The sequence below is a fragment of the Marmota marmota genome, unplaced genomic scaffold (genome assembly GCF_001458135.2).
Source record: "Marmota marmota marmota unplaced genomic scaffold, marMar, whole genome shotgun sequence".
In the NCBI taxonomy this organism is placed as follows: Eukaryota; Metazoa; Chordata; class Mammalia; order Rodentia; family Sciuridae; genus Marmota; species Marmota marmota.
This window is the reverse complement of record NW_026000026.1, coordinates 77,604,875-77,614,419: the sequence shown is the minus strand read 5'-3', so window position 1 is coordinate 77,614,419 and position 9,545 is coordinate 77,604,875.

Here is a 9,545-nt window from a genome sequence, read left to right as displayed (position 1 = left end):
ATCTTATTTTTAATTTTAGCTTTTGTTATGATAAATGTCTGCAATTTTCCGTCATGTCAGTTTTCAAAATACTTTTAAATATACAACTTATTTTATGCTTCCAAAAGATGGGTAAGTGTTAGTCACTTTTTTTTGTAATAGGGATTGAACTCAGGAGCACTAAACCACTGAGCCACATCCCCAGCCCTATTTTGTATTTCATTTAGAGACAGGATCTCACTGAGTTGCCGAGCACCTCGCTTTTGCTGATTGAACTCCCAATCCTCCTGCCTCAGCCTCCCAAGCTGCTGGGATTACAGGCATATGCCACCAAGCCTGGCTTTAATCACTTTTGTTTTTTTAACAGTTAAAAAAGTAGTAAAGAGTAACTTGATTCAACCAAGTTACTCAACTAATAAGTAGTGGAATCTAAATTTGTTATTCTAGCAACCAGTAAATATTTGTACAGCCCTTAGGACAACTAAGTTATAAAGCAAATGCAAGCTAGTATAAATTAGCATACCTCAATGTGATTATAAATGTGATTGGTAAAAGGACAGACTTTATTGAGGTAGCATAAACCAAAGCTTGCTGGGAAGGCAGAGTTTGAGTAGATTCTATGTGGTTTTTCTTTTCCAAATACACACAGGAGTGTGGGTCACTGCACTGAGAGAGAACATGTTTCTGACTGCATGTCTCCTGCTGAGCCAAAAAGGAAAGGGGCAAACGACTGCTTTTCTAGCACCATGGACAGCTCAGCAACCCTCTGAAGAGATGTTCCACATACCACATGAGCAAAGTCCTGTCTATTTGATAGCATCAGCTCTGTGAAGCCCAGGGGAACTGACCTGACCTTGTAATGTTCACTCACTGAGGGACGTAAATTTAAAATAGCAGTGGAGTTGCATTAAATGCTTATTCAGGAGGTTTCATTAGTGTCAATAAGTATGACACATTTAAAATTATTGATTTTTGTATTTTCTCAATTTAGAACTAAGAGAGGCTCAATTAATTACTGGGAAGTGCCTTCTTAAAGCTTGCTTTCTATCTCCATTAAAGCCCTTTTCAATAATTACCAGTCGACCACAATTGAGTTTCATTAATCTAATTTATTTTAGTGCTTCCCACCCCATCCCCCACCACAATGCTTTTCCCCCCCAAACTCACCTACTCTATGTATGGTTAACCTACTTCTGTGATGATAAGGATAAAAAGAAATTCATAGTGTCTATTGAAGAGGGAGGGGGCTTTGGGGAGCTGAGATGCTAACTCAAACTGGGAGAGCAGCTCCCAACTGCTGTACTAGCAATGGTCTGCCTTCAGCGGCCTGAAAGCTAGAGACATGGTCACCAGGAACCTAAACTGAGGCAACCCAAGCACCAATTTGGACACCCTCTGGATGTCTGTTTTCGTATCATGAATCTATAAATTTTAAGAGGGGACCTGGAGGATGAGACTGACTCTGTTTTAAGTTTTTATAATAGAAATCATCCCACATTTTAAAAGCCTTTTGATCTTCAGTGAATTATGCTGCTATCAAATTTGATATGATTACAGATATCCAATGCAGCCCTGCTTTGTATAACTTCCTTTGGTATCTGATAAAGGGAAACTTGTGGGTCAGTTGTTTAAAATGTGAGGAAAAAGAAAACAGAACATAGCTGAGAGAGAGCTTGGTGTTTGTGTCTACATTCACTTTTCGTGCACCCAGGAAATGGAGTCCCATCCTTTATTTTTAGATGGCAATTGCTGGCTTGTAAGCTTGTAACCATTACAGAGTAAGTCTGGTGGGGTCTTTTCTGACATTGCTTTATTAAATTAACCTGAAATGAGGTAATTGTGACTTCTGTTCTGCTGGGTTTTGCAAAATTGTTCCGTTAGATAACAGATGAGTTGCTGGGTGCTGTTACTTCTTCGTGTTGTTAAAAGAAAAATTAAGGAAGGTAGAGGGAATGATCTCATTTCTGCTTGGGAAGAATGTGTATTTGTCATGAATAAATGAATCTGTTTCCAAGAGGAACTTTAAAGTGGACTAGGCATTATGACATTAGAAGTTAATCCTAGAAATTCAACTACTTTGAAGATCCCTTCTTCCTTTCTTCCCTCCTTGATGCATATTTTACTTGTTACGTAGGTGGTGTGCTGCCTAAGCTAACTCTCTTTCTAGCACCATGGACAGCTCAGCAACCCTCTGAAGAGATGTTCCACATACCACATGAGCAAAGTCCTGTCTATTTGATAGCAAGTCCACCATGGGCAGTGACATGTAGGCTGTCAGATGAAATCTCCAGACTGAAACCAGAACAGGAGGCTGAGCTCCAAGTTGGAGAAGCATGTGTGACCTCTTGGTTCACATGGAGGGAGTGTCTCCAAACAGTCCCTTTGCCAAAAGACTCAGCTCTCCTTTAGTATAAATAAGAGTCCTTTGTTCTCAGCTATGTAGGAGTGGTATTTAGAATTGGCTCACTTCTTTTTATGAGATCTAATTTTGGAGACTTCATGGCTTTTAATTTTAAGGATGTTTGTTACTCTAAATTGTTAAATATAGAAGGATTGTCTTGATGTTTTAGTGGTGATAAAGTCAACTTAATTGTGCATCCGTTTAGCAAATGTTTCCTGAGCACCTATTATGTACCAGGTACTGTTCTAGGTTCTAGACATAGGGCAGTGGAAAAAAACAGTATTTTCAATCTGCCCTTATGGTACTCTGAGAGGAATAGCCTAAAAACAAATAAGAACTTCATATAATGATAATGATAAGGAGAAATTAGGGCAAGTTAAGAATATAACACAGTATGCATGGTAGAGGGCCAAAGCTCTATGGAGCAGACAATTTTTGACACTATGGCCTAAAACTAAAAAGGTACCAAGATGGGGAAAATCTGGGAAATGAGGAGTCCCAGGAAAGAGAAAAACAGTAAATACAAATGTCCTAAGGCGGCTGGGGATATAGCTCAGTTGGTAGAGTGCTTGCCTTACATGCATAAGGCCCTGGTTTCAATTCCCAGCAACACACACACATACACACACACATACAATGACCTAAGGCAGTAATGAGTTTGGAGAGAATGAGAAACCCAAGGCCACTGTGACTTGAATGTAAGGTATGTAGGGAAAGCATTGTAGAGGAGGCAGGCAGAGTCTAGAACATATAGCATCTTGGCTGCTGTGAAAAGAAAGGTGACTTCATTCATCCACACTCACCATCCTCCTGCCTCAGCCTCCTGAGCCACTGGGATTACAGGCATGCACCACCACACCCAGCTAGAATATACTTTTAATGACATTGAAAGGTCTGAAAGCTAAATCTATTCATGTAATTTGCTGAGTAGTAGACACCATAATAAGTATAATTTTACTGAGTTTTAACCCGGTATTTTGTACTCTGAATTTTCTCATTTATTTAAAATTTTAATTCTATTAAGTGGTGGTATTATCTCTGTTTTTGAAGTAAGAAAACAGTACTACGAGAATTACTTTCCCAAACTAATTAAGAGATGGCTGTAATTTCACCCCAGGTCTATTTGTCCCCCAGATGTGTTCTGAGACCAGCAGATCCATTCTGCCTAGAGTAGTTTTCAGGATATCTCCATTAAATCCTCAAAATCCCGGGCCATTAAGTACCACTGCCTTTTACGATCCAAGGCCAGGAAGAAAGGCAGGGCCAGCAAATCTTCTTGGTCCATTGGGATACACATGTACAAAGTGCTGTGGTAGCTGAAAGCGGGGTGGGGCAAGCTCAGCTGGTTTTATCGAGGAGGAATGCTTTGTGGTGGAACTAGCAGGATAAGTAAGAGCTTCCAAGGGCATTTACCAATGGTGTGTTGGAAGGGCATCTTGGGAGAAAAAAAAATAGCCTCCACAGAGACCTGGAGATGGGAGAGAGGATATGGAACAGGGGAAGGGCAGGCAGGTTGGAATAACTTGATGTGTTCCAGTGCGTGCATGTTGTCTGTGGGTGTTTTTTTGTCATGAAGATTGTGCTTTATGTGTTTGACTATTTTTTTTTTAATGTGGTATGTGACAGTGAGAAGTCAGGATGTGGCTCGAATATGCCTCTGTCAAGGAAGTGGAGTTTCAGAGGAGATGAGTAAACTAGTCCAGGTGAGAGATGATGTGGGCCAAGCTCAGGCAGTATGGAGGATACCGAGTGGGAAGGGGATCTGTTAGAGGGAAATTTTAGAGATAGAAGCAGTAAGGTTTCTTTCTAGGTCCATGGTGTGGCTGAGAGAGTGTTCAGAATGAATCGGGGGGTGCCAGGTTAGCTCCGGGGTGGATGGAATCCGGGATGGAATCAGATGAGGAAAGAGGGAGTAGAGGCAGACTTGGAGACTGTGTATCCTGACCTCTGTGTGAACATGCCAGTGTTGGGGATGGACTTGGAAACTGTCTAGTGCTCAGAAGAAACACAGCCCAGAGACAGAGGAGCAGGATGGGAAGGCCCCCAACAGCATGGCTGTTCTTCTCTAATATGGCCGTGATATGCTTCTGTGATCATGGCACTCTCTTACTGTTTAGAAATCTCAGTGAACATAGAAGATTGTTTTTGGAAGGAGTGGTTTTTGCCTCTGAGAAAACATTATCCAATTCTCAGTTATTTACAGATGGTCGCCATCCCACTTGCCTTCATTCTTTGACTGGGTGGTGCGTTCTGCCTGGCTTTCAGCATCCGTCCATTCTTTCCTCAAAGACAACAAACTCATTTCAATAAAGATTTATCCAAGCAAAACAGGGTTAGAAAGTTAAGTCTTGTGGAGGAATTTATGAGCATTCCAAAACTGGTTAGAGCAAGTTTTTAAATAATACACTTTATAGAATTTATATATAAAATATATAATTTTCTTTTTGCTCTCCCTCCCCATTTTTCTACGAGTTGTGACACTCGGAAGTTGATACCAAGGGGTCTCTGCATTCAAGTTGCCACAGTGTGACCCATTTCAGTCCCTCTTTTCTGTGGTTGTGTGTGTCTCTGCTTACCTCTGTCCCCTCCCACTGCTTTTTTATTTACTTCGGATTTATTTCTTGAGACTCTGCCCCATCTTTAGGTTTTTAATCTTCTGCAAAGAATCTTATGACAAAAGAACTCTCCACGTAGCCCGCTGAGAAATTGTTAGTGGAGATTAAACGTCTTTATCTGACAAAGCAGAAGAAGCAAGAGAGCAACAGCCCGATGGTGAAAGTGATGAATCAGCTCAGATTTACAGATTTCTTGGCCCCAAAATAGTTCATTTTCGAAATATGTTATTTAGAGCAAGGCCTGAGCAAGAGAAAGAATTAGTGCTGATTTCCAGCTGGAGATGCTGTGCCAGAGAAGAAAGCCTAGTCTGACTTGTCGGCATAACTGACCTTGGTGGGAGGGTTTTATTTTCAAATGGGGAGAAGGCCATCTGTTGGTTCCTGAGAGTGGGCGGAATGAGGCGGGATAATCATCTTTACAGCATGCTGAACTTTATTTCTGCCCAGGAACCTCCAAAGGCCTGCACTCCATCAATCTTCAGATATTATTTACATAGAGGGATTCAAACTCAGAGCTTCAATGGTTGGGTCAAGGTCACTCAAGGAATTGGTGGCAAAAGATGGACTGAAATTCAGATCATTATTTGCAGATCATCCTTTTCGCTGACACTGCTCCATCACCACTCAAGGTCAAGTTCCTATGGTTACTTGCTCTATGATCATAGCCACATCACTTCATCTCTCTGGGTCTCGGGTTTCTTACCTGTAAAATAGAAATCACAAAACAACTTCATTGGATTACTGAAAAAGAATAAGTGACCTAAGGTATGTGGGGACGGTGCGTACACATAGTAAGATGCTCAAAGTATGAGTTCCCTTGGGACAACCAGGCTGATATTGGTGGTGCTTCTCTCAGATACCTTAGGAAAAGCTTAGTGGCATATAAATCTTGGGGATCTTACTATGTGGAATTAGGATGCCTACCAACCAGGCAGAGATTGAGTTAGAGGCATGTAGAACTCTCCATGGTTTTCTTGTGCTTTTTTCCTTCCCAAAGCACATTTGAATGTCATAATTCAACTCATTCAGACAAGAAGTGCTATATGGACATCTTATGTGTACCAGACATGGTTCTAAGTGCTGGGGAAATAGCAGTCAATAAAACAGCTTTGTTTCTTGGCTTCATGAAGTTTAAAATCTAGTGGAAAATAGGAACCTTGCTCAAATGATCACAAAAGTCATATATAAACTCTGAGATGGCTTCTATATATATGATGGTACTGGGTTAACCTGACTTACTCTTGTAGGATTAGGGGAGGTTGCCCTGGGGAAATGAAATTAAAGCTGAGGTTTGGGGAGGAGCAGCATTGACAGGCAGAGGGCACTGCATGAGAAAGGGCACTTTGGAGAGAAGGGAGTGGTGCAGTGTGAGCTAGTGGCAGGGTGGCATCAAGAAAGACTAAAAGAGATCAGGGGTTAGGTCAGGAAGGACCAACCTAAGATCAAGGGAAGACCTTTGCAGTTTTAGGCAGCATGCAACACTGGTCATTGGGTGCCAAAGGAGCATGTACACAACTCCTGCCCCATGATCTGGGACCCAAGACCTTCAGTATCTCACCTGTCCTCCAGGTATCAGTTTCCTAACTCCAGGGCCATGGGGAAAGATTTAAGTGATGGATCTGAATTACAAGGAAAAAAAAAATTCTTCCAAGTTAAATACAGATTTTCTGCTAAGGAATCTACCAAACCAGGATACGTGCACAGTAGATTGGTTGCTGGTGGATTTATGCGCTTTTGATATTTTCTTGAGGATAGTATGGTACAGGTGGAACTCTGTTGATTCTTCTATGCTCTTCGTTTTTATTTGCTGATTAGTGGATTTGTTAGTCTGCTCTTTTAACCTGTATTTATGAATCAGAGATAATATATTCAATAACTTACTATAAGAGATAGAAAGAAGTTGGTAACAATGTAAGCAAAATGAGTGGAGATTTCAAAGAAACAGAATATACCTTCTAATTTATCAGGAGGAGGCAGGAGATGAGCATATGAATATATAATATAAGCTTCACGCAGGAAGTGGTGTTTGGCTAAGCCTCAAAGATGCAGACATAAGAAGGCAGATACAGGAAGTGCAGGGTAGAGGAGGTACAAATGGAAACAGAGAATGAGAGCAAGGAGAGCAAGGACCCAGAAAAAGTGTGGGATCAATGGGATGCAAAGTCTGGCTGCATTTCAACCCCGTATGAAGGGAAGCTTTTAGACTTCCCTGATGAGGACCAGGGCAAGGGAAGCTGTAAAAGACCAGGATAAAGAGAGCTGCTACATGTCCCCAGAGAGAACTGTGGAGGCCTTCCCACTGGAAGGGGCTGTGACTGAAAGATAAGGAAACAGTTTGTGTAAGATAGGAAGGAGAGACATAGGATCAGTGACCCCAGAGCACAGCATTGGGGCCTTTGGCCTGTCTGAATCCATAGGCTCAAACATTGCAAAACATTAATATAACCCATAGGATTTGTTAAGATCAAGAGTTCCTGATACCAGGGCGGGAGTGAAGGAGACAAGCAGGCTCCCCTAATGATCCTGACGCAGCTAAGCATTCGGGAACTACTCTCATGTTCTGTTCATATAGAGGCCTCACAGGAACCATTGGGTCAAGCTGCTGACAGACCAGTTACATCGTAGCTACTAGCTCTGCCTCCCGTGGTGATGAGCTGGACCACATCACATGGTGTTTCAGGGAAGCAAAAGTTCTGAACTGAATTGATCACTTAAAATTGGTACTTAAATCATTATGATGAAATACGTGACAAAAACTTGTCTTTGGGTCAAGGAGATGAAACTGAGCCTATCAGAGAGGTGGGCAAAGAGTGTACTGGACTGCCCCCCCCCCAAGTTGTCAAGAGTGATCACCTTGGGAAAATGAGCTTTTCTGCCTAGGATGGAGGAACTTTTATTTTCACCCAATTCATGTTTTTAAAATATTTTATAATCAAATATTACTTTAGTAATTAAAAACCCTAGCTAGGAACTTCATCCAAAAAATGGGAGGGGGTATTTTAAAATTGTATTCCAGTATCTATATTAAGAGGGAAAAGGCTCACACATGAAATAATAAGCATGTGAGATGATAGACATGTTAATTAGCTCAATTTAACCATTTTGCAGTGATAAATATATCAAAACATCACATTGTTTACCACCAATATATGCAATTATTCTTTGTTGACTACACCTTAGTAAAAAGAATAAAATTTATCACTAAAGTTTTTTTTTTTTAAAGAGATGGTAACTCCTTTCTCAATGGTGAGCACTTAGGTTATACGTTGATGGCAAAGAAAAGTCCTAGGCTTTCAGGTTGATGACATTGGAAATGTTTACCTTGGGAGAAAGGAGGTTTGTTGAAGTACCTTAAATGTCATTTTGATTGAATTTTAGGATGACTCACAGCTGAGAGAAGGAACCAGAACAGAAAAATCTTGACAGTCCAGATGGATGGGCCAAATCTAATAACATGAATTGTGTGGGGATCAATGTCAGTATCTTCCCTGAGGTCTTACAAAGCCACCTGCATGCATGCAGGGAGGGGCTTAGCCCTTAAGAGCAGTGCTCATCAGAAGCCTCCAGGGTCTTAGTTAACTTGGAGTCAAAAGAACCATGGGAGGTCAAGAAAAGAGATTTTTTTTTTTTTTCCAGCATTAATGGAAGTCCACTATCTAGTTTGATTAAGTCATTGATATGCATCAAAATTGCCTGAGGGTTTTTTAAAATATGCTCAGGTCCCACCCTTTCAGACTGTATTTGAATCTGAAGAGAGAAGGAATAGAGATACCTCCCCCATAGAGTCCTTTGATTTTAAAAACTGACTTGGATCAAGGGAGGGACTATCCAAGACTTCAATGTAAAGAATCTATGGTCTTGAATTTTTTTTTTTTTAATATTTTTTAGTTGTAGATGGACCCAATACCTTTATTTATTTGTTTTTATTTTTATGTGGTGCTGGGGAAGGAACCCAGCGCCTCACACATGCTAGGCAAGTGCTCTACCACTGAGCCACAATCCCAGCCCATTAAATTTTTAATTACTAAAATCACATTTAATAAAGTAATAACCTATTTTTATTTCTGATTATGGAAGTCATTTTTGGTCACCATAATTATAATTTCTAATTTTCCATCTTACCCAAATCAATTTTAAAATAGTTTTAAGTACAGTTGGAATCATATTGTATGCATCATTTTTTAATGTGACTTCTTCATTTAGAATTCTAATCTGAAGGTTTTTCTATGTTCTTCAATAATTTTAATAGTGCATAAACTGTATTATAGGAGATGTACCAAAAATTATTAAATTCCTGTTTTTGTATATTTAGATCTCTTCCAAAATGTTTCACTGTCAATACTGTACATACTTGTGAGCTACTAGGGGAGGGGAATATTGACTCAGAGGAGTGATCAAGGCAGTAGAAGTTTCATGATCTTGACATAAAGAACCAGCTGCAAAATTTTAATCTGGAGGAGATTTAGCAGAGTTGGAGGAGAGGTAAATATCTTCAAATATTTGCAGGGAAATCAAACAGAAAGGAATTCAATTTGTTTTGCCAACCTCAA